Source organism: Anser brachyrhynchus (genome assembly GCF_964034855.1).
Source record: "Anser brachyrhynchus genome assembly, chromosome: Z".
NCBI lineage: Eukaryota > Metazoa > Chordata > Aves > Anseriformes > Anatidae > Anser > Anser brachyrhynchus.
In genome coordinates this window covers 77196021-77222380 of record NC_137697.1, presented here as the reverse complement: position 1 = coordinate 77222380, position 26360 = coordinate 77196021, and positions in this window count along the sequence as shown.

Genomic DNA, 26360 nt, shown 5'->3' with positions numbered 1-26360 from the left:
GTGAAGGTAAATGGCCTGTGCCAGGAGCAGCATTGGACCAGATGTAAATGATGAGGAACCACATGTAGTAGTCCCCTCTGTCTTGAAGAATGATGAATAAACAAACCAGCTGGTACATTTTCTTGACTAGTGAAGGTAGCTAACCATTCATTGTTATTTTTTTTCCATATAGTAAAAGTTGTGATTGCTTTTGGTTCATTTATAAGAATGTTAAAATGATATCCTTATTTACTACTTAACAAATCCTGAGAAATTCTGCGATCATGACCTAACACAGGCAATAAAATTAGCTGCAAAATTTTTGAATATTTTACAAAAAATCTTCAAAGATGCTTCTACCATACTTTGGATGCCCAACCACCTACTGCCTTCATGAAAAATATTTAGGTAGTTAAATTATTCAGTCTATTCTAAGAACTTAAGGAAGTAGGAAACAAATTATTTCTAAAGCATTCCCTAATAAAACACTGAATTCACTATCCTTTTAGAAATCGCCATAATTTTATAACTATTTTAAATGGTAATTTTGTTCTAAGTATAGAAATGAGGGACTGGAAAATTATCAAAGACTGTTAATGTTTGGTATCAGGTTAGTTAACTTTTTTTTTTTTTTTTTTTAATCTGAAACCAAGGTTTATATGAAAATCAAATATGCCAAGATACAGAGTTTGCAGCTGGTTATATTCTTTTATTATCTAGAAGCTGGAGTAAAATAATGCTTTTCCCAATGGGACCCTCTCCTCAAACTATGTCTCTTGCAACCTTCAGAATAAAACACATTTTAAAGTGGTATTTGACACAAAATATATCTGTATACAATGATCTGTGCAGTTTGATTTTTACAAAATGCAAGGTGTGTTTTTGATCATGTATATGAACTTTGAAATTATATGGGTCTTATCTTTCACAGCTGTTACCCTAATAGTTGTTGTCTTCTGGTTGCTGTCACCATTGTCGCAATGATCTCAAGTGCTTTTTTACAAAAAAAAACATCTGAAAGGAGAGAAAACTACCTCAAAAAACTCTCATTTCTGATCTTAATTTGTTCAAACTGGGGACTCCACAGGGAAGAAGCAATTATGAGGGCAATGAATTTCAGAAAGATGGGACATATTTCATGATCACGTAATATATATTCCCATACTTTGTGAAGATATTCAATGCTTCTAATTAAAAACAACAACAACAACAACAACAACAACAAAAACTACTGTAAAAGTAGAAAAGAAATCAGTGTAGTAAACTGAATGACTAGAAAAAATGAATAACTTCCCAAAAGGTGAAATCAATGCCCCAAATATCTGTGGGTTGGCTGAAGTAAAAACATTTAATCTCTATACTGTATTATTAATTTTTTTTTTTTCCTTAGCCCTTCTTTCTGGAGCATCTGCACCTGTAAGAAAAGCAATAGCTGCAGATAATAATCATGCTGCCAGTTGAGGTATCGTACCCAGGATTAGCCAGGGTTTAGGAGGAGGACAAGGTCATTGCCAGGGCTCTCCAATTACTAGTACTATCACTACCTTTTCTAACGTGTCAAACAGCGACAAGTTTTTGAAGGCTAAATCCAGCAGCATCTTCTGGATGGGTTAGTGGTGAATGAGTGACACTGAGTCTGAGAGTTTGACATTGTCTGTCAAGATATGTTCACAATGAAGATGACTTTCATTTCCAATATAAGCTACCATCTAAGGGATTGCACCTACAAACTGTGTTGCTAAATGCCTGACCCTGACAAGAGACAGATATTAAATAAAGTTAATGACAAATTCCCAGGGCTATTTGGGATAAGTATTAATTGTAATTAGGTTTTATTTTTAAAAGTTTATGTTTCACTTTTTAGAGTCACTGATAAATTTACAGTGCACCTTTAATTAACTGTTTTTTTGCGGGGCAGGATGTTAACCTGTCAAAGGGCTGCCCTGGTTTGTTTCCTAGCAATGTTTTTCAACGTTTATGCAATAATATTCAGTGGGTGGAAAGAAACTCTGTAACCAGAGGGTTCACAAGCTGAATATTATTTGTTTACTCTTTAGCATAATTTTATTCCTGTTTCCCTGATAAACAAAAATTGACTTGATAATTCTCTCTCTCTTGGGGGCAGGGAGGGTAGAAGGGGAAGAAAAGGAAAAATTGCATGCAATATGGCAGTTTCACTAGTGAAATTCACAGGATCCTCTAGAATTTGGCTCAAAACACTTAAGGAAGCTCTAGGCTATTTTATCAGTATGTCACAGCACAGTTAGTTTCTTCTGGAAATTGTATTTATTTCTCATTGTTTGCTTAGCAGATGGGCTACATGATCTTACCTATATTTAAGTGTCAGGGTCTGGAAACAATTTAATGAAATTCACCCCTTCCTGAGGGTCATTGCTTTAATCTGGCTGCAAATCCTCAACAGCAAGTGAATTTATTACAGGGCATGAGCTCCCCATGCTCCTGGTCACTGTGGCATGCATCTAGGTCTTCTTCCAGAAAATGGAGAGTTGTGTGGCTGATTTTCATGCAATCTCATCTTCCTCCAGGGTGGGATGGCAACAGGATGTAGTGATGACTGCAAAGTGTAGACTTGGAAATTAAGGTCACTTTTGGACAGGTATTCCGTGAAACATTTGGGGTTTTCTAAAGAATGTGAAGCATCACAATTCTGTGGATTCAGCAGCAAATTTGGCAAGCCCTGACTAGTAATGTGCAAATGTTTGGAGAAAAATATACAACAAACATAGTATTTTTTTAAGATGTTCTTTTTAAAACAAACTGAAGCTTATTCAGATAACATAAAGAGTTCAAGTCTCCCCAAAATTGCAATGCAATGTAATTTATTCACAGTCCTTCAGAAAACCAATGTCAGTGTTGACCTCTCCCTCCCTCAGGCCTTATTCTCCTGTGCTCAAACCACTGCATTTCAGCAGTGAATATGGTGGAATGTATCAAAAAAGCTGCCATTAACTAAGTGCCAGAATACAGGTCTTAAACCAAAGACTTAAACCAAAGCATAAAATAATTCTCACCCCTTGTTTACTTCTTTGGTATCAATACCTTTTGAAAGTCTCAGTCATTTAGTTTTTCTTATTTCTTGTGCAAATAATTTTCTTCTAAGAAGGACCCACTGTGAACACAACATTTTAGAATACATGTAGCAGATAGTCCTTTAAAATAACAGTGCACATCTTATTTATTTAATAGGTCTTGTTGGATGTGACTTGGCTATTTGGAAAAACAAAACAAAACAACAACAAAAAAACGTTTTGTTTCCATTCTATTTCAGAACTTGATTTTACAAGTAAGTTTTCTTTGTGCCCTACAAGAAGGGCTTCTGATATTAAAACATTAACCCTAAAGTTGATAGGGGACTTTTGCTGCACTGGGATTCCACCTTTGGTTTTTCTAATGTTGAACAAGAGAAAGATCCAATTTTCAGCAAGAAAGGATAACTTGCCAATTCTACTAATTATGGCTTCTACATGGATGCAGCTACTCAGAAAAAAAAGTTGAATGGAGGTGTATCTACTTGGGCCACACAGCCTGTCATCAGAAAATTAGATTCTCTCAGGGAGGGGAGATTTGTAACTCTTCATGTAATGATCAAATAGTGCAGCTGTAACTCTATATATTGGACAAGTCAAAAGAGAAAAAAATAAGCTGTGTTTGTCAGGGTGTCCAATATCTTTCTGTTCTCAAAAATCAAACGTAACACTTTGAGGACAGGTTTTCAGAGGTACCATACTCCCAGGGCTCACAATTTGGACACTTCTGCTGATGGGCTCATCACTCAGGTCTAGATACAAAAGTACAGAAAACTTTTAGCCTGAGTTTCTGCTCTCTTGACAATGGTGAAGTGTGACTTGGGTTCCCATGTTCCTGAGGAACTCGTGGATGCTCTCTGTATTGGGAAATGTGTATACCTGTTAAGTTGTGCTGAGATTTAGCTGAAAACAGCAGTATTTTCCAAACAGAGACAAGGCAACAAAAGAGAAAAATGTAGGGTTTTTACTTGCACTTTTTTTTTTTCCCCTCTCTACTTTCAGATGGTTTACTGATTATATGTACTGTGAATTTACTCTGCTGTTAGCAGATTCCTTGTGGGACCGTGCTTTGTTTCTCATCATCTAAGTTATTCATTCTCTACAACACAAAGTTGAGTCTTTCTTCAAGGGAAGAGAATGTGTTTTGCATTTATTCATTTATTTTATTTTTTTTTCCATAAGGCCTCCTATGATCTCTAAAATTAAGCCCGTACTGACTGCAATGGAACTAAGACTGTGTTCGTCTCAGACCAAACAAGATAGTGTTTGCAGGAGACCTGTGACCTGGAGGAGGCACACAGCTTGAAGATGTCTGCTTTCTGCCTTTCTCAGAGATATTCTGACCCCAGGTAAATTTTTTTTTTCTTTTTTTTTTTTTTTCCAGGAGCTATAGTATTCTGCCATTATTGATATCATTCAAGCTTGACATGAAAACAGATATCTCGTCCACAAGCTTTTAGAAGATGCATCTGCCCTCAGTTCTTCCTAGGTCTTGCATATTTTATCTCTCTCATTGAACACAAACAGATCATCATATGTTCTTCGTTTTGCAGGTCAGTGGATCTGTGTGCATCCCCTACCATCAGCTGCTTCTCTCTCCGAAATGTGCATGTTGGTGTATGTTGATGAAGTATTCGTAATGAATAAATAGTCACCAAAGCAGAGAATGTCGTAAATGCCAAAAGGCTTTGAATTCATCCTGAATATCTGTGACCTTTAACCTCTCCTAACGATGGCACTGGTGTTTGCTTAATTGTTCCATAAGAAGCCAAACTAATGATGTGCTTGGTGAAAGCTGCAATAAGTTGATGTCTAACTGAAAATCAACAATGCACATAAAAGATTAAAATATTTATATAACTCAATTGTGCTTAAGTACCTTTTAAATTGTCTTTATAGGATTTATGAGCAGCTGTTCTGTTGTACAGGTTGAAAAAAATACCCACTTCCCACTACACAGCGATCATTAGTTTAACAGCTTGTTCACCACTGCAGTTTCCGTAAAACCTGAACCGCTGCCCTCTCTCTTACATTAAACAATAAACACATTTCCCTGCTCAGTCTTCATCACGTTGACAACGAACCACGATGGTACAAAACTCTAAGTACCTCCTCTTTCTTAACAGTGTAGCAAGAGTTTTGACCAGGAATGGTCAATAAAAAAAAAAAAAAAGCTCTTGATTGTTTGGCTTTGGGTCCAGGTTTAGACTTTAAAGGTCAAATTTAATCCAACTTAAATAAGTTTCTCATGAGTTTCTGCATTTTTTTTTTTTAAACGACTTGGATGTTTCACTGCAGCAATTATTGAATGACAGGAAAGAATTGAATAACATGAGAGAAAGGGAAATTATAATTCCTGAATTCAAAAGTAGCGCTTAAACTGAAGACAAATTAAAAATCGTTTGAATTAACCGCATAAAGCATAAAATGCCTTGTAAAACCACTACACTGTGAAACAAGCTGAGGTGTCTACTGGCACATAGTAGTATTGGTGTAATTAGTAAGCTTTTTAATTTATTTTATATCCTGTTTTTGTTTAGATGTACTTTTCATTTTAATGATTTTAGAGCAGTTAGATTCTGTCCTTGTAGAAAGGGCACAATTTCCTCATCTTTTCTTATTTGGGTTTATGTAAGCTGACATTTGCAGTGCCATTTCTCTCACTCTTAGCTATTTAAAGGTGCTTGCCCAAAGAATTCTTTTGGGAACTGGCTTTCTAGACTGGAGGCTGATGTTGCTTTCTGGGTGAAACCTTCTAACCTCTTCAAAGAAAAGACAGGTTTGACCCCAAAGCCCTTATTTATAACAACCAGTCACAAGGTGACCATCCTGCGTGACCTGTGGAATATACTACACACTATTTTTAGATACCACAGAATGCACTCAAGGGCAAATGACACAGTCCATGATTAACAAAGAATTCCTGCTGAAGTATTATTCAATATTAAGCTGCATAAATGGATGGAAGGAAAAGAAAATCACTAAAAGGTAGATAGAGGCTGAAATAACATGTGAGCTCTTCTAGGACATCTTGACATACAGATTATTTTCCCTGTAACTAAACAAAAACAATTCTAAATTAAAGGTTAAAATAAATGCATTTGTTTTAAAATTATACATGCTATACAAATTATACATATATGCATATGAGAATATACATATAAGCTTAAATATAGTACATACTAAAATTTCATAAATGTCTAAATATTCATCTTTTATTTTTAGCTTTAATTTTTCACAGGAAATGATCAGTCATATGCAGCAACTGACTGATAATATGATTTAAACAATAAAATACACACCAAAAATCAGTGGTCTAAATGGAAATTGAGTACAAATGTATAAATAAACACATATTGAAGATAAATAATGACAAAAAAAAAGTTTTCTACTTGGCCACACATGGGTTGAAAAGTTTCTCTGTAAATAGTTCATAAAAACACATGTTCAACACAAAGAAAGTCTTCCAGGTCTGAGAACATGACGGAGAATATGAAACAATTTCAGTATTTAAACACTGCCTTTTTTTGACTTTAGCAAATCACTTAATCAGTGAAATTAACATACCTTAATAATTGGATAACTGTTGGACAAGAGTACTAAAAGAGTTTAAGTATTTAATTTTTTTTTTTTATGACATTGTTTAAATTCCAAATGATACGTTAAGTCTTTAGGTATTAGAAGAATTAAGAAATACTTTGATGATAAATGTAATGCTGTGTGCTTATTTCATACAGCTAAAGGAAACTTAGTCATTACATTAACTTTTTTTGATAGTGAATTATTACAGTAGATCTTGAAAAATTCAGTATATTGCTAACAGTGGTTAATACTTTATTATACACCTGTGCAGCTGAGCTTTGTTACAGTCATTAAACTTGTGATGCTTTTTTATAGTTCAATGAATCTAGACTTTTTATTTATTTGCCAGACACTGAAACTTATTTTAGATCCCTCCCCTCCCCTCCCCTCCCCTCCCCTCCCCTCCCCTCCCCTCCCCTCCCCTCCCCTCCCCTCCCCTCCCCTCAGTATTCATTCATTCTTCCAGATTTAATCTCTTCATATGTGTAACCCTCCAGGAAACAGGTATCTTCGAAAAAATGATAACTTTTAGAGTTAGGGAGTTGGAAAAAATGTTGGTCTATTTAATTATTATAGTTCTCTAACAACTCATTAATACTTGTTTTCCTCCTTAAAAACAGTGAAAACCTAACTCCTCATACATGTAAATCGAACCTTTCCTTATTGTGAAGATTTTTTTTTTTTATTTAGATTATGTCTCATTTTTGATAAGGATGTAATGTGTTCTGGGCATACTCTGGTTAGCTAACATATAACATCATAAAAGCGTTAAAGTGTAAAAGGCAGAAGACAGAAGTCTAGAAAAGTGGAAGTTCTAGTAAGCAACGCTTTCCATCACTTAAAAGAAAACTTCACAAGAACAAAGCATATTCTATTTTTTTTTCTCCTCCTCTTCCCATTTTAAAACTGATCTAGATGTAACTTAGAAAGTACACCACAGTGAATTGTTTAGTAAGTCTCTATATACACATAATATTGTGGTACAAAAAGCTAAGAAGATAAAATTCAAAGTGGGCAAGTGGGAAAACAAAAATCCATGGTAAAGCCACCGTACGTCAGTGATGCAGTGAGGTTGTGAATGTCACACATAACCTCAGAAAGGAGTTAACAATGAGAAAAAGTTCATGGAAGAGACAAGAAAACATGCAAGGGTTTGGAAAAACTGTGAGAATGACACAACCAGATTACATTACTTCTGATTAAACAATCATCTTCCCAACAGAAGGTAACTTGTGAACTTTTGTTTTGGCAACTCTATGAGAGAACAGGGTAAGAGTCAATGAAAATGACAAGATTTTGAACCAAATGACTTAAATGGAATAAATATGCAGGTGAGCATCAAAATTATCCAAAGAAATAATTAAAAAATATGTAAAAAAGAAATTTTTGAAGACCTGACAAGCTCAAGCCAGCAATCAGCATAAAAGTTGAGCCTCTGTCTGGGGGTGAATTGTTGCATCTTCTTCACTTAAATCAATGCTTGTTCAACAACTGATGTCACTTCAAGGGACAGAAAACAGGGCTAAATAAACTTCTTGTGTAATCACACCATCTACATTCTCTTCTTGAAAATCCTCTGTCATGATAAAGATTTTGATTGCTGTGTTTTATTCTAACAGTTTCCCTGAAGTACTGGGAGTAGGATGAACACGCTATTTGAGGTCAGAACTTCATTTTGCATATTTAATATATATATATATAAAAAAAAAAACAGTTCTCCACTAGTGTTTCAATCACCATTACACATTATTGGAATTGTTGAAGTATTTTTTTCTTCAATAAATACAGCATAAACATGAAAAAACCACACCACTACTTAAAATGTGAACTAGAAAATTTCATTCAAGAGTTATTGGAAATATATCATAGAAATACTCATAATAACAAATAATCATTTCTGTTTAGGTTCAGGAACAGGACTGACAGATATTTCATAGAAGGGCTCATTTTCTGCAAAGTATTTCGTTTATTTTTGCTTGCAAAGGAGAGGCATAAGCAATGATAACTACTAAATCATTCATTCTAAATGCACAGAGTTAAAACAAAAATGCCCTTATTTTGCATGGAAGGTGCTCTAAATCTATTAGAAAATTGTTAATCCAGATCAAAGTATGACCTCTGGAAGACAGCCAAAGTTTTGGTGCAAAGTACTGTTCAGCAACAGGTAGCGTGGTTCAAATGTGCAAAAAATGAAAGTTTTACCATCTCCTTTTCTCCCTCTAAATTAGGTAAAGGCATGGGGATAGGATGCTGCTATAAATTTTTTTTTCTGTCATAAACAATCCTTAAAGAACTCAAATTAAGACTCAATTAGTCCTACCGGGCAGCTAAATAAGTGCCTGTTTGTGCATGGTGCTGGGCTGCTCACTTTGCAGTGGTTTCACTAAGACAGCTCAGCACCTTGTATGACTCAACATTTTGCAGGATCAGTCTCTCAGTGCTTAAAACTAATATTTGCAAGCACATCTTACAACATTTCTTAGGGTGACAATGTGGTAAAAAATTATAGCCAGAAGTTATATATTTTGCATATGATTCTGGGGAACTACTGGGGAGCTACACAATTTATCTTCAGAAAAGAAAAAAGAAAAAAAAGGAAAAAAAAAAAAAGCTTACAAAATATTTTTGGCAGCATCTTCAAACTGTTTTAGAAGGATGCAGGGAAAGGTTAAATGCCTTAAAATGGGTATTTTTGACATTTGCCCTTTTATCTCACTGAAACTCTACCAACAGCTTTTTCATGTTTTTAACCTCTTGTGTCAACCGTGCAATGAGAAGAAAAAAAAAGCCCTGCAATGAACTCAGGATATGGCAAAGCCGTAGCCGTGAGAGCAGCTGCTTTTTGAGGGGGTATGCAGGTTTGGAATCCTTTGGAGTGGGGAAAAAAACAGTATTCCTCCATTGTTTTCAGCTACAAGCTGGATATGGTACTCAGTGTTTTTTTTAAGTGCTATTTCAGCGAGGTCTGTGTTCTGTCTGCGGTGATGTATCTCAGCGCAAACAGCTCACTGTTAGCCATTATGTACCTATTAGCACTGATTACTTTCTGATAGCTCCTCACCAGTTGGTTTCCCTCACTTTGACAGATTTGGTGCTTTGTTTAACCTTTAAACTGGTGGGGCAATAACATTGCTGACAGAATTGGAGAAATAATTAAGGAAAACTTAGCCAAGGCATAAGAAAACAATGGTAACAAGGCAGGTCTTTCTGTTAGTTTTGAGAAGTTGTCAGAGGGCACACAGGAAAAGGATGGAGCATCCTCCGCAACGGTGATAACACGGCATGGCATAATTACATCTATTTCCAGTTTAATCTGTAGGAATGCAGTTTAAAGAGATTATTAGTGCTTTCCTAATCTTATTTTTTTCTCTCTTAAGGTACCTAGTGTCTAGGACAGGAAATAATTTATTTCTGTGTTTGTTACAGAATGTGTAACAGCAATAAGAATACTAATAGTTTAGAGAGAGCATTTCTCATTTGATTTATAAGGGAAAAAGAAAAATTCAACATTTTAAAGTATTGTCTCTACAGCTATTACAAGGAATAACATCAGCTTAAAATCACACGTTTTATCTCCTAATGTTACAAACTAACTGGAAGATTACCATATATGAAAGACAGCAGATTATAAAAATAATGTACTCTTCCACAAGACTCTCCACTCTCCCAAGTTATTTACTGGCATTTGACAGTCTTTTGGATGAAATGTGTTTGGGTGAAATTTTTTCCATCCCCCTGAGTCTTTACAGGGAACCAAAGTGTGAAGTCCTGAGCAGAAATGAATTGAAGTTGGATCTATGAGGTTATTAATACCTAGACCACACACGAGAAACATCTCCCATACTGCCTCAGTTAGAAGTTTGTTTTATTATTGCAAATACGCACCAGCCTCAGTTTGCATCATTGCACCAAGCTGCAAACTGCAGCCGTTGCACAGCTGCATCCTGAGGAGCTGTAAGGGTAGAAGCCTTTGATAGGAACATGAGCTAGGGGGAAGCTACAAGCTGAAGTGGCCAGCTTTCACATTGCTGCCTAACCATCTCGCTTCAGTTTACTGACACTCAGAGAAACAACACCCTGACAGCACTGGGAGAGATCTGAAAGATTTGCATTGCTGGGCCAGAACAATCCTTGTAGTCTTTCTGGGATGCAACATCCTCAAAAAGGGCTTGTTCCTTGGGTGGTCCTTGCCTGCCACTAAGCCATGCTGTCCCTCTGCAGCCCTATAAATAAACCAGCAGGACTCCCGACATGGCTCAGAGATTGGTGTGGACAGTTATCACACTGCCCACCTCTATCAGACTTCTTTTCACAGGTTTGGTGCTTTCCTCTTTTCATTAAAGTTAGGAATTTTCTTTTTGTTTCAAGGAGTATTTAACATAGCCACTGGAGAAAAAAAATTTTTTTTGCATGGGAAAATAATGGCTGTTAACCCATGTAAATGCAGTGGGCATTCACAGCAAGTGTTACACACCTTTGGCTACTTCAAAGAGGTCTTCTACTTTAAATCTAGCCAATTTTCACAAATGAGTTTTCACATTGCCACTCTTCTCTTTTACTGAGAGTGATTCAACCTGTTTTGAAAGAAATATAGTGCTCCCTTTTATGATCAGCATATGTTCAGGTTTATGATCAACATAATTTTCAAAAAGCCAGGTGAAGAGGCAGAGTCCTGAAAGGCTGGTATTCTACACCTACTGCAGCTCGTGAAATCCAGGCCTTTGTAGCCTGTGCAGGGTAGGCAACATAAAGCAGAAGCCTATCAGGAAATCTGAGGGTTTTTATTTATTTACTTATTTATTTTTTCTTTTCTGCATGCAGATTGAAATCTAAATAATATTCCAAAATATTAGCCAAAATAGTCTATGTGATCATTAATAGTTGAAGAATTTGTCAGTCATTAAAATATAATGAATTCATTATTATCCTTGGGTTGACTAGAGCATTTCAGGTTGTGTATGCCTTTCTTGCTTTTCTTGCACTTTCTCTGGCCATGATAATAACTAAAATAGTCTACTTACCCTTTTTGTCAGATGTAAGATACTGACATCAAGCAAGTAGCGCAGTTGTATCTTAATTAAGTGTGGTAACCAGTCTAATTCAGTGTCCTTTCATCAGTCATTTATCATCATTTTTTGCAGCTCATAGTATTACGCTAATTGCCAACTGTAATAATGTTCCTAAACTACATAACAGTATAAATGTTTCCTGTGAAAGGAGTTGAGCATTTCTCACAGCTCATTTCAAAAATTCCACAACAAAACATACTCAGCCCAGAGCGTGGGTCACAACATCTAAAATAATGTGAATTTGTCTGTGTCCAGGTACTCTTAGCACATCTTTTGGGTTCTACACTTTGACAGCTTCAGTGACGAGAAAGGTCTAGAGGAGGGAACTGTTAAAAATAAGACACCCCCAGTGTCAAAACGGAGGTAAAGCCTGAGCTCCCCTGCCATTCTTTTACCACATGTGATTTTTTAAGGCTATCTGGAAATTGGAAAAGCTTTTGGCATCACATTTTTCACCCCTGTGCATTAAAGTCCCTTGACAAATAGGACATCATGTAAAGGAAACGAGAATGATGTTTCCCTACTACAGTATGTGAATTTGAAATCATCTTTATCTCATTGTAAAGTGTACAACATGCTTGACACCTCAAGAGGGTGTGCTTATAATGAGGGTAGGGATAAAGATATCAAGAACTGTGTTAATTAGGGGATTACAGAGCAGTTCTTGCAACAAAAAGTAGGAATATGCAAAAACCATATATATGACTGTTTTAAAGAGAGTCTTATTATTAAAGATGCAGGTAGATGCATTGCTTGTGGTGAAAAATAGTATTTATTTTGCTAGAGCAAATCAGCAGGATTGCAGGAATAAATGGAATTGGGTTGTTATACGTAAACTGAAATCTCCTTCTCTAACTGCAAGGGTAGAACACATACATGAATTCATAAACCCCAGACCAAATGGATTGGTTAGAGATCAGCAGCCACATGAATTTCTCAGTAAATGTCTCTCACCCCATTGCCACTTTTTTCAGTACTCCATATGCTAGATTGCAAACTACAGATTTAGCCCTTTTGCCCAAAGGCATCCGAACCTGTGAAAAGCCTAGCTGAAGCACTGTCTATTGTTCATTGACAACTTGTCAATTTACTTCCAGGCAAAATAACTCATAAACATGATAAGTAAGGCAGATAAAACAAGAATTCTTTCACACTTTGCAACTTTACTGCAAAAATGCCTTATTTTTCATAAATGTGTGAAATCTCCCCTCAGAATTGTGACTGTGCATTGAACTTTAAAACTGTGTGGAAACCGTGCATGCATCTCACGCTTCCTGTCTATAATAAGATGAATGTTAAATATTAAAGATGCATTAAAAGTGATAAAATATAAGATATTCAAAGGTTCAACAACATTCTCATATCACTAGCTGTTTTTCCTGAGTTAATAAAAGATCATTTTAGGAAAAAAAACTCCAAAAGACAAATGTTTGAATACCAGTCTCTAAGATGACATTTGTACATTCCTTTAATGGTTATTATATAAATCTTTCCATTTCTGGAACCATATAAAACTCCTTTACTTCATAGAGAGTGGCAAAGAGCATTAAATAGAAATTAATGACTTGCCAATTTAAAATATGTTCATACAGTTTGCTTTCCCTGTGTTCAACAATGATGATGGCACTTTTCACACAAGATACTTAAATGATTAATTTTTTATGCATTGCCATACAGACAATTTCACAAGCATACACTCAGCATTTAGCTGACTGACATTCGTGCACACAGATTAGTTACTTGCAAGGAGAATTTTAGAACAAGTTGCCAAAAAACAGCAACAGAAATGATGTTATTGTACGTGCCATTAGGCTGAGATCATGTTTATAATGCTAAAAATATTACTTTCTTCCCCCCACAAAGACTGCTGACGGTCCCCTCTTCTCTCTTTGTTCGGCTTCTCTCTGTTTCCCAACAGGGTCTACACTTGTAAGTCCTGGGGATCAGAGATTTTCTTCTTCACCTGTGGGTGCAGAGCCTGTAGCACACTGTGCCTCTGACCTACCTCCTGTGGGTACTGCCACAACACCCGCAACAAGTGGTGTAAAGCTGTGTGATTAAATACAGGAAATTGCATTGCTGACTGCGTAGAGGGCTGCTGGTTGCTGTCGGCCTGGGGAAAAAGTGTTCTCGTGGCTGACAGCACGTCTGGCCCAGGTAATCCAAAGGCTGTGGTGCTCCTAGCTAATTAGTTGGGCTGCAAAACAGAGTGGTTGGGAAGTGGTTGCTTTCTGCGTTGTTTCTACAGATGCCACTATGTCAAGCGGTCTTCGAAAGAGGGGTCAGAAAGCATTTTGTACTGAATTTCTGCTTTTGAGTGACCAAAGCCCAAGGAAAAACACAAGGTGTTGCGTTTTTATTTATTTTCTTGTTTTCCATTTGTACTATTTCACCTGTGATCATGAAATATCTAAAGCATTAAATTTTTATTTCGAGTAAGGAATTGGAGTTACCAAACATTAAAAATGCAAACAAATATTTGTGAAACATTTTCTCTTAACCCAGTCATAAAAAAGACTCCAACTTTAAAAACAGTATTTGCATTATACATATCTTATTAATATTAGATGATTCTTTGCCACTTATAATTAGAAGAAAAAAGGAAAACAGAATTATGAATACATCATCATCTATTGATTCATTACTGAAATTCACTTTCTGTTTACACATCCTTTCAGGTTTTTATTACACATTCATTTTAACCAATTACAACTATAATTATAATTTACACAGTATACTTAATCCTTTGTTTTCAGTTTTATCTTTGGGTAGTATAAATCATTTGCCATTGTTTTTCAAAGTACTTCATTTCACTACGGAAGGAATAATGGAAGAGTGATTTTTGGGAGCTGTGCTTCTAATAACTCTGGTATATAGTATGTATAAAATTGTGGCGTGATTTAAAGTTTAATGTTCTCTAATGTACAAACACCCACACATATTACATTCCTGCATATATGCATTCACAAACACACCTGAATTATATAGTCATAATACTCATCACTTCCATATAACAACGCACACAAGGTACTTTAAAAAAAATAAAAAAATATATATATATATAGTTAAGGAACAGGAATTGCTACACATCACATACCAGACACAATTCCACAGCACTATGAAAAATGAAAAACCCTCTAAGGATAAGTATCCCTGCTTGTTGCTGCTAGCAAAAGTACCAATCACCTTAGAGCATTCAGGACCATCTTACTGAACATCCTTTTCTTCACATACCCCTTTACCAGGCTATTTTTTCCCCACTTCTAGTAATAATTATTTAAAGGGTGTGAGTACTTAGGGCTGGAGTATACTTTAGCATATTTTATGTACTCAATGGCAAACAAAGTACTAAATGTGATTTTTAATTAGTTTGGGTCAGAGTTAAAACAACAGTTCATAAAAAAGCATTGAACTTCATACTGGTGACACTGAGCATTGGTCACCCTCTGATACTGACTTAGACATAGTAAGTTAAATATTGTTAATTCATAGATTTCATGGACAGTCCTTGAAATATCATTCTGCATGGAGCTGAGCTTGCCACTCTCATTGAAAACAATTTCACCAACAGGAACATCTTTATTAAACTATTTACTTGTGGTCATGAGTAAAAATGATTTTATTAATAAAATATTTTATTATTTTACTTTATTATTATTAATATTAATATTAATATTAATATTATTTCCATCCACAAGTGATTAAAATGCATTGCCAATTGTGAATGAAAGAGTACAATATGTCTGTGAAAAATAGGAGGCAGATAGACTTATTTAATTTCAGAAGCAAGGAAAAAATCAGTAACTAACTGCTAAAAGAATCACTGATTTGCAAGCCATTAAAGGGATTCTGATGTTGAGATATTTTCTGAATGCTTTAATACAATCTTAAATGACAGCATGTTCTTTGAATAACTGGAAACTGCAAAATAAATGGGGAAGTTAACACTGCTCTTTTGTATAACATAAGAATAATATAACTTTTAATTAAAAGTAGTTGATTTGACATTTATACTCCACCAGTTCAGAAAACAAATGCATTTACTGTGAATTAAAAGATGTAATATTGATGACGTAATTTCTTTTTCCTTTTTAGTTCTGCCTTTCAGTGTCATTCCATAATGTTATGCTATTTGAAAACTGTTTCACTTTTTCCTGAAATATACTTCTTAATGTGATAGAACATGGGTTTCATTTCATTTATAATTTTTGATCAGTTCAGCAATAGGAAATTAGAATATGTACCAATATATTCCTATGATAGTAATGGCTGTTGGATAAATTCTATTAAAAGGGGAAGAAATGGATGGAACCAAGGTCTTCTTATTTTCTTTCTGGTCTGAATTCACTGGTAATATACAGCTATGAGACCCTTCAACACATCTTTCCAGCACCAAGAAGCACTAATGATTCCTTATACTAAAGATGTTTTAAAAATTGGCCAAAGTAGCTGCTGCTTTGTAAATAAGAAAGACAGAAGGTAGCTCTGGAAGACTTAGAGATGAACTTCAGCACCTGTGTGAGAGGCCTGAGGTCTTCTGAAGTCAGCATAGCTATGCACATCAGTGCCACCTGTGAGATCCTCTCAGATTCTCCACACAATTCTGCAGCTTTCAGCCACCTCTGAAGTGGGAGTAAAGGCAGATGAAAACATCTGAACTAATTACACTGAATTATGGTTTTGTACATTGACTTTTGGCATTTTTTTTCCTTTAGTAAATCAAATTATTAGACTGCCTTATTATGACTTCCAGTGTGAATTATGTGATAGTTGACAGGTTAAGCTGCATAGGCTTGATGTTCTGTAGCAAACATCAATCCAACAGGAACTATGTTTCAGAATAAATTTGTTTTTACAGAGTTTCAGGTAATTTTAAGAGGCAGCAACTTTCTTTTTGCTCAGGATAGGGATAACATTGTCTGGAACCTGAACCTCAGAACAAATAATTTAAACACACTTGTTCTTTTTATTTAAGTATCATGTTGATTCTTTGTCTTCCATTTTCTTTGTGTTCAGGCACCTCAGCAACTGTATTTAACTACTTTAACAGCCATTTGAAAGAAAAATAACTGAGGAACACAGAGAGCAGAGAGTTAAAATTTTGTTAATATAATATTTTCTAAAAATTTACATTTATGTGATGTATATCTTTGACTCCTGCAAACAAGAAGTCTAAAATCAATAGTTGCAATGAGGGTCATGTTAAAGGATTATTACTGGAAAATTTCTGTTGGCCAAATCTTAAAATTCTTACTGAGACTTGGTCAGGGAAATATTGTAGCATGATTTTTACAGAAATGCTCTCCACTTAGTGCTGGCAAGGAGAAAAGGCAAGACACATCCCTTCCATAAAAGTGATTGAGTAAACAGTGAAGAGAAAGGGAAGACCTGGAGTAAAGGAGCCCATTTTACCCCCCGCGTTTGACTTCAAAAACATCAGATTTTGGATCAATTTCTACCCCCACCTGCCCTATGATTCTACCCCTCACTGCCCTATGATTCCCAAGAGGGTAGCTTAATTGGAGAGCAGTTAAATATCTTATAAAAACCCCAATATATTAACCACTTGTTAAAGTTTAGTTCAGAGTGGGCGTTCTCAGAAATTCAACATGGTCAGCACTGCCTAACAAGACAACTGTTTGTTTGAGTTTCACGAGTCCTTCCGCACACACCCAGAACACAGGTAAAAATTACATCTAGGCTGTTAATTTCTTTCTTAAAATGTGCTTTGTGGATGCATAGCCACCACTTCAGTAAGGAGAGAAATTTATGAACCAGGTCTATTTGGGTTTAGTTTGTTATACTATTTAGCTTATCTCCCCAAAACTGTACCGCCAGAGAAAAACTTCTGGAACAAACCAGCTGTTTTTCACTCCGTCTTTCCCAAGTACCTTTCTGTGCAAACTATTCCAACTGAACTGCATTATAAGACATCTAATTTGTAGCGTCGCACGTTAGTTTTTAATATGAAATAATGATCAGTGAGAAAAGGGAGCTGGTGCTTGAAATCGCAGGAGGTCCTTTATGCAATTGTCAGGTTAACAAACTCAATGCTGTAAACACCAGCCAGGTAGTAAAGGGTCCTGTGAGCCTCCCCCTTTGCCCCACTGCTCCCCATCTAATGTTAGCCTCAGCTGGCTCAGGTCAGAGCGTTTCTCGTTGTGCAGAGAACTAGTAGGAAAAAAAGGACCTGCTTTGCAGGGTCTCCCAAGTACCAGGAGCTCCTCTCATCTTATCTCCAGCTGATGTAAGTCTTCTGGATCCTTTGAAATCAATGAAGTTATGAGACTTTACTGCAGCTTACAATATACCTCTCTTTTTCTGATGCTGTTGAGGTCACGCAGTGAAGGAGCTTGAGATAACTGTGAAATGACTCTAAGCGCTATTCCATGCAGTTGGTGGTTGTTTTGTGCTTCTCTCCCATGCATTCCTGTAAGAATCAATGTAAATAAAGCAGTTCTGATGTAATTCCATGCATTATAGGTGGACTTTACCACCATCCCCCTCCCCCTAGATACCCTATCTCACGTGTGGTAGAACTGGGAAGCTGAAAAAAGTCCTCAGCAACTGGAGATTTGGGAATTTGGCTTTAGATCCTCTGCAGTGAGGAAAATAAATAAAAATATTGCTTTATTTAATAAACTATCAGTTTATAATTGCTCCAAATAAAATGTGCAGGAATTAGCATAACACTGCTCCTACCTAATACCTCAAGGTTGCTTTGCAGCTTGGTATTTGAATCGGTGTCCAAGTCTCCCTCATAATACTGTTTATGCCTTTACTAGGTTATATTTTTGTGTTAAATTCAAAAATATAAATTTCATCCTCATTGCTATCTCTCTCTCTCTTAATATTGAACACATCAGGTTAAAAGGGCTTAGTTGTGTTGATTAACTATCCAAATAGTTACTATCCAAACAGTAATAAGCAACACAGAAATAGCTAGACGCATTCTGTCTATGAAAGACCTCGGAGAAGTCCCACTTGCTTTATTCCCCACCCCCAAGTGGGACAACAGTGAACTATTACATGGTCCTTGCATATCAATGCACAGGGGCTTAGGCAAATACAACACTAATGGATAATTGTGGGTCACCTTGTCAAAATATGTTAAACGCCCCCTAAGGATTTTTCTTTTTTGATTAAAAAAATGACAGTAAACTGACCTTCAGAAGCACATACTACCCATTCTGAAACCAGCTCATTGATTCATGGGTCAAAAATCCATTCCAACTAAATTATAAAAGACACATCCTGGTGTGTTGATACAACTCACGGTAACTGTCTGACAAAGTGTAAAACAATAGTACTCCTTAATGCATGCATTTACTGACACTCATTCAGAAAGCACACGTCGAGGCCTCTGAGTGATTCGTGCACCAAGCCTGTGCGTCCCTGGGCGCAGCGGTTGCTAATACATGGCAAAGTCAGGGAAAGTTCATCTTGTGACCATGGCTCCTGGACCGGGGCCAGGAACATGCCATTTGCAGAGATGGCATTAACTGCAAGAGGGCTGTTGTGGGATTTGGATGCCTGCCCCTGTATTTATCTACTCACAGTGTCATTAACACCCACATTGATCCCGAACTGCTGCCAGTGCTGAGGCTGCGCGCGGGATTGCTTGTTTTCTGGTGTCACAAATCACGAACCAGAGAAAATCGTTCTGATAAAGATAACAGCTCTGCGGCTTCGCATTGTTATAAATGAGCCATAGGAGCCCTCCATACCTGCTAGTAATGTGCTGTAATGGTTTTGCTTAGCTATTATTTAGAAGCATTACCTTTGCTTTGGCTGGTAAAATTAGTATTAGGAGGACTGTAGCATGATTTGCACTGGGAATGTCACAATGCATCTGTCATTACCTTACTGGTCTTGGTATAGCGCCTAAGACAATGCTGTAGGTTAAAACTGGCATCAAGGACAAAACGTAATTAATTAGTTAGGTTTTGCCTTCATCATGAGGCTTGTTTTGAAAGGGTAAGCAAACCGCACTAAATAGCATCATGTTTATTTTACTTTCTTATGTATCACACAACTTGAGTCTTCTGTACAATGCCACTAACTGTGTGTACAGATAGATGCATAAATAAATACATAGGTAGATAGCTGTGTATATACATACGTGTGTGTATAAAAATACATATGCTGTATATGTGGTTTTATATTTGTACACAAGCATGGATGCAATATTTACAAACAAGTGATTATTCTATAGTCATAATTACATTAAACACACCAAGAAATCTCACCAGACCTACTTGTTTTGTGGTTGCACCACACCAAGTCAGAGCATCTAAAGCAGTACCTGGTAAAACATTTGCTGCAGCTGCTGTACAGACTTTCTAGTCTAGATTGTGACAGAAGAGCAGAGTAAAATGACTTGAGGAGGACCACATAGTGAATCAGTAGGAGGGAAACAAAACAGTGTTGAGCATGCTCCCAGTCCAGTGCTACACCTCACACTTTTTCTGTCAAGAAAGGAACAGCTGGTGAGTGTGGGGTGGCTTATGAGTGGCAGTGGGTGTTCGCCCTCACTTTCCTGCACCAGCTTCAAACACTGGGAAATGCCTGCCTATGAAAGCTTTATGAGTAATAGTTAAACAGTCAATTGAGGCTTCAAAGAACCTGAGCCACGTTTTAGTGCCATAGTAGGCACTAAAAAGCTTAAATGTTAGTACATGGAACATTATCCCTTCAAAATACTTTATGTGTAAGGAACAGACGGAGGCCATGAGATGATTGTTTACACCTTTGACAAAAATTCCTCAAAGCAGTTAAAATCCTGCCTCAAGGCAAACATTGGCCATGGGTCTCCTCAGAGGTGACACAGCTTCCCAGTCCCAAGCAGCCCTCAGAGACAAGCACTGCTATCTGTCATCAGTACGGGGATCCTGGGCAGGAAGCAAGTGAAGGTAGCAGTGTGAAGCAGTCCCTTTACATGGGCCTGAAGGGCAGCAGTTCCAAAGCATGCGACTTCCGAGCACTGAAGAAAATACTCCCACAGACTGGCTCAGTTTCACTCCAAGTCTGACATTTTCCTACCTTGTTTAGTCTTCTTGAAATTTTCTTGCTAGTACAAGGGATAGCTTTGACCCAGGTAGTGATTTCTGTTTAGTTTTTATCCCAGTGAAACAATGTTTTGATGACATTCTGTATTTTAGACTTATCGCTAAGGCTTACTGCCTGTGAACACTTCTCAAAATAAAGGAAAACAAGGGGGGAGTGGGTGTTACACCATATCTCTGAGCAACACTTTATTTCAAATTGCCAGCTACAAGCACTGATCTCTCTAGAGTCTTCATGAGCTCAGCAAATGCATTTAACTTCCTCTAAGGATCTGCTCATGGAATGATTTTTAAGTAAAAAGATCTCAGGTCATTCAAAGTGATCAGGCACTGAGTCTGCTGAATATTCTGAAAGTACAAACAGGCTACTGAAAGAAGATGAAAATTTGTAAACAAAAATGCAAAAAAAAATGCAAAGAAAAAAAAAGGACAAGCTTTAATGTTGTCCTACCTGTGGTATCTAGAAGTTACTGTTTAAGTACACTGAAATCCATGCTCATCTTCTGCTTACATAAGTGAAGTGTTTGACACTTTGAGGTTAAATGCTTCCTTCCTCGCAGATGAAATGGAAGTTCTCTTATCCTTCAGTTATCATAATGTCTATGCCAGCAGTAACAATGCTCACAGTGGTCACTGCTCCCATGTTTGATATGAAAGAAAACAAAATTTTGGTTGGATATTTCCAAATGGACCTTTATCTGGTGGATATAGTTCATGGATATTTAACTAGTGAAAAGAATAGGATTTGAGCCTCTTCTGTCTATTTTATATATGCCAAGGAGAGTAAAAAGTGTCCTTTCAAACATCCTGGTTTCATACACTGTGAATCAGTTTGTGGATCTCCCTGCTTTGTCAGTGCCATACTGATCTTCCATTTGCAGTTTTTCTGACTTGCTTGTGGACTGTCAAGCTGGTCTATTCTCTTCTGTCTGGCACATAGCAGGAGAGTGTAAAATCCAACACCAATCTGCAAAATGCTCGTATAGAGAGGTTTTCCCTTAACCCCACAGTATTCAAGGTCCCTGAGGGTACAGAACCTTAAGAAAGCATCACACAAAGGGGTGCAAAAATACTGTCTAAAATATTAAGTGTGAACTGTAACTATATCTTACAATGCATAGTCCTATGTTACTCATAGGACTATTATATAAAAAAAATGTTTGTAATTGTTGCAAGGGAGATTTATTCCCCTCCCCCCCTTTTTTTTTTTTTTTTTAAATGAAAGAAGACAAAGTGATTGTCTGTCTTACTCAATATGCATCAGTAAAGAAATGTTGAATCCTTTATCCCTTTATAAAATGAGAGAAAACCACATCAACTGAGTAAGGCTTCAAATAAATGTCTTTGATAGGTTATTCACAAATGTTCAGGCCCTAGTTAGTCTAGTATTCTGTCTGTTTCTTGCCTACAACAATGAATGCACAGCTAGAGGGCTTCACAAACAATTTAAAGACATACTAACCTATTCACATACAGAAGGACATAAGAACGCCCCTTTGTGTTCAGGACGACTGGTTCCCTACCATTGAAAAAGGGCTTTGTTGAACATGTGACAAATGATAGACTCTGGATAGCTGATTATGTGAAGTCTCACTCCACTCAAATAGACATGGTACTGGAAAGGCAGTGAAATACAGCTGCTCACTGTGTCATATTTGCATAGCATCATGTTGCAAACATCTTGTGTGATCTCCACTGTAAGCTCTCATTGCTCTGATGAGTAGAAGCTTTCATCTGTGGGGTTTGTATTTCTCACAGGCTTGGAAGATGTCAGAGATAGCAAAAAAATCACACGGTGGGATCTCATCTTTTACCATGAAGGTCTACATTACAGCTGAATGGCGTACAGTTGCATTCAGAGAAGATCATGCATACATTCATGCATACAGAAGAAGCATGCATACATTTAGACAACATGCCATGTTAAAAATGTAAGTTGTTGTCCTTTCACAGGCATCAGTCTTCTGGTCCAAAGAAATGTGTCAAGTTTTTCAAGGGTTGTGCCAGTACACAATGTCTGTGCTTACCTTTCATTGTCGTATTAATCAGAAAGGGGAACAAGTGGACTGTAGTAGACTAGGAAGAGAATCTTAAAAAATCTTTAATAGGAAAAGTGCCTCAGCAGCCCTGAAGGTTTATTATTATTATTATTATTATTATTATTAGGAGGAGGAGGAGGAGGAGGAGGAGGAGGAGGAGGAGGAGGAGGAGGAGGAGGAGGAAGAGGAGGAGGAGGAGGAGGAAGAGGAGAAGTATTTGTTATTCATCTCTTTCAAATTTGCAGTTATATACAGCCTTTGTTTAGTATATCTGGTAAAGCAGTCAGTCACAAGTGTGCCTCAGACAAAAATGGAAGAAGTGTGCCTCAGACAAAACTCTGGAAGACCTCACAGTTCACCTCGAATCTCCTATGGATTTCAGTGTAATAAATGGAAGTTCAGTCACACTTGGCAGCCACTCTTCAGTGCATGGTCTTCCTTGGTTTCAGCCTGATACCAGTCGGCCTGTCAGCTGTGAGCAGCCATTTCCGTGCTGTTCCTGCTGCATCTCCACTGATAGGATTTACCTGTTTTTCCTTTTGATATTTAGAAAATAACATTCATAAGAACTTGCTTTTTACTCTACCATTTACTCTTCCCTTGTATGTATTCATAGCTCTGATATGAATGCATAGTAATATGAGCTCCTGCAGGATTTTCTTTGCTATTTCAAACTCTACTACTCTACTGGTGACTTTGGATGACTGTATAGATACCATATAGTCTGTTCAGATTCCTTAAGTCTGAAAAGTGTACCAAGAAATTTCATTATAACATCTTTTCATGGGATATTTCTGTTATTTTCCAGGTTTGATTGTCACATGCATGAAGATTCCCTGTCTTCTCTATTGGCACTTCTGCCTGGTTGTTACATCAGAGACCATAATGTTCAAATGTAGAGAAAGCCTAGAAAAAGTGCATGCAACTTTTTAGAATCTCAGAAAATTTGTAGTATAGTTTTTCATCAGAAACTATTTGTGATACTCATACACATGAGTTCATAGATGAGTTCTTAGAAAAAAAATAGCAGATCCCTTTAAATTCATCAACTGACATTGCATAGAATCAACAAATATCAACAGGTCATTCTTTGGCAGGGAAATGGCTAGTATCCTTATGGACAAGAAGGGATATAAATATGTCTAAATTTCTTAGAATCAGGACAAACCAGTAATGGAGGACATGCATCAGCAGTGTTAGAGGGCAAAAGACAAATTACAGGGTCTAATCATATCTCCAAAGTATATCATATGACTATTGAATCATGAATCGACTGTAATAGATCTCTGAAGAATGTCACTTATCACAGGGAAATAAATGTAACTTCTCCAAACAATCCAGATTAAGCACAGAGTATACTTCACAAGTGTGCACAGGGACTTCGTCACAAAACTTGTTTTAGCACTGTTTTTCTAGGCATGTTGTGCAGAAAATTTCTGATTTTGCTTAAAAGAATGAAAAGGGATATAAGCAGAAGTGATGGCAGCAGGAGGGAAACAAAACATGTCAGGTGAGATACATACAAAAAGGTTAAGAGTCTGCAGCCATGGGGAAATTACTAAAAAGGTTAATTTTTAGCAACAGTTACCCCATAGGCTGTGTGATAACACTTATTTCCTATTCTAAAAAGCTATAAAGTTCACAAAAGTACCTTTAATTTTAATGTGGGCTATTCACATGCATCAAGGAATGCTAATTGTTAAGCAGGAACTGAAAACATGCTTGTTTGGCAATGTTTTCAATTATTAATGTATTTAACTAGGTGCTGTGATAGTTTTTGTGTTAATATTTTATCAATGGTGTTATAATTGTATATGGGCCCAAGGTTTGCAAACAGTTATGAGGTGCATTTTTACCTCATATTTAGGCCAGTGTCTGCTACACTGAGTTGAAAATGTACCTTGGTATGGATATAACTCCACAGATATCAGTGAAATGACTCTCGAGATCTAGATAGCAGAATCAAATTCAAAATATCTCTACATTAAAAAAGCTGTACAGCTGTTGTGTCTCTGTGTGTTTAATTTTCACTTTCATTTCTGTTTTCATGTTAAACAAACATTTTTTTTTTGACAGGAATCTTTTAATTCATGGTATGTAATCTGTTTTGAAAAATATGCTGTTCATCAGATACTCCACAAAATGCATATGATTTTTAAACCTTTTAAAGTTATAAAGAAAAAGAAACAAGAATAAGCAAACAGCTCAAAGGAAACCATGTCTTGATTTTCTGTGGCTCAATCCCATAGCCCAATTGCATGTGATCACTATTTTCTGAGACACTGTTCTCAGCTGTGAGTGATAATGTCTGGTAACTCACTGAGGTGAAACATTGCCTTATTCAGAAAAATAATTTGGGCCACTGCTGTAGAAAATGAATGCTACATTCTTTACACGGAAAAAGAGCATGGGATATGATTTCCTATATAAGGAATGCTCTTCTGCAATACATCAAATCTCTTTTCTCCTGTGTGTGCAAATGCACTCTCCTTTGTTACATTATAAGAGGGTGCATAACTCCAAAAGAAATGGAGTTAGATGAAAAAGAGCCATTCCAAACTCTACTGATTAAAATAAATGTGCTCGTAAAAGAGACAGGAGAGTAAATTACTGCATCCCCAGAACAGCAGTAACTTATACACCAACAAGTTATTTTCAAGTTTGCCAGAGGAAATAATCTGCTATCAACAAGGGGTAATTGCCTGAGCAAACTAGTCTTTACATCTCACACACGCTGTCACCTTGTGTAAGAAAGAAATACACCACATATCAATTCAGGAAAAAAAAATTGAAACATTCCTTTAAAGGCTGCTTCTCTCAACCGTTTGAAGAAAAGAGCATATACACAGCTTGGAACATATCTAATCTCTGCTCTTTTCTTATCACTGAAGAGTATCCGAACACACCAAAAAATTCATAACCTAAGCAGCCTAGGGCAATATTAGAAAGGATCTATTTTAGATTGGAACAGAAATTTTAATCTGAGATTTACCTGTGGCTGTCACAGGTGAAAGCAGGTTAGCAACAAAACCCTTCAGGAATAAATGAAGGAGCTATTAAGTAAAAAAGTAAAATCTTCTGATTTTTAAACCAATATGTGCTGCTTAAAGAGCTAGATTCATTTGGTGAATGTTCATAAACGCAATTCCTTTTGTGTCCCTTTTGTACAAATATTCATTTCATTAAAATTCTCATGACCCCGGGGTTCACAGAAAAAGGAGTTTTCAGCACTTGCACAGATGAATTTTTGTCAAGAAAGGTTGCAAGATTTGCCTGTACATAAGTAAAGAGCATTGTGCCATGTGAAACAGACTGCAATATGAATTCAACAAATAGAAGTACAACAAACAGAAGAAGATTTTCTTATTCATGAGAATATCAATCTTTTCTTTAAGATTTTATACTAAACAGACAGCAACTATTCAAAACAAACAAAAAATGGTTAGCAATCTATTAATATTCTGTGAAAAGACAGGAGCTAGTTTTCATAGTTATAGAGTTTTTTTTTTTCTTTTTGAGAAACAGGAAAGAATCTGATTCTTGCAAGACATCATGCCCCACTGTTTCTCTTAGAGTTAT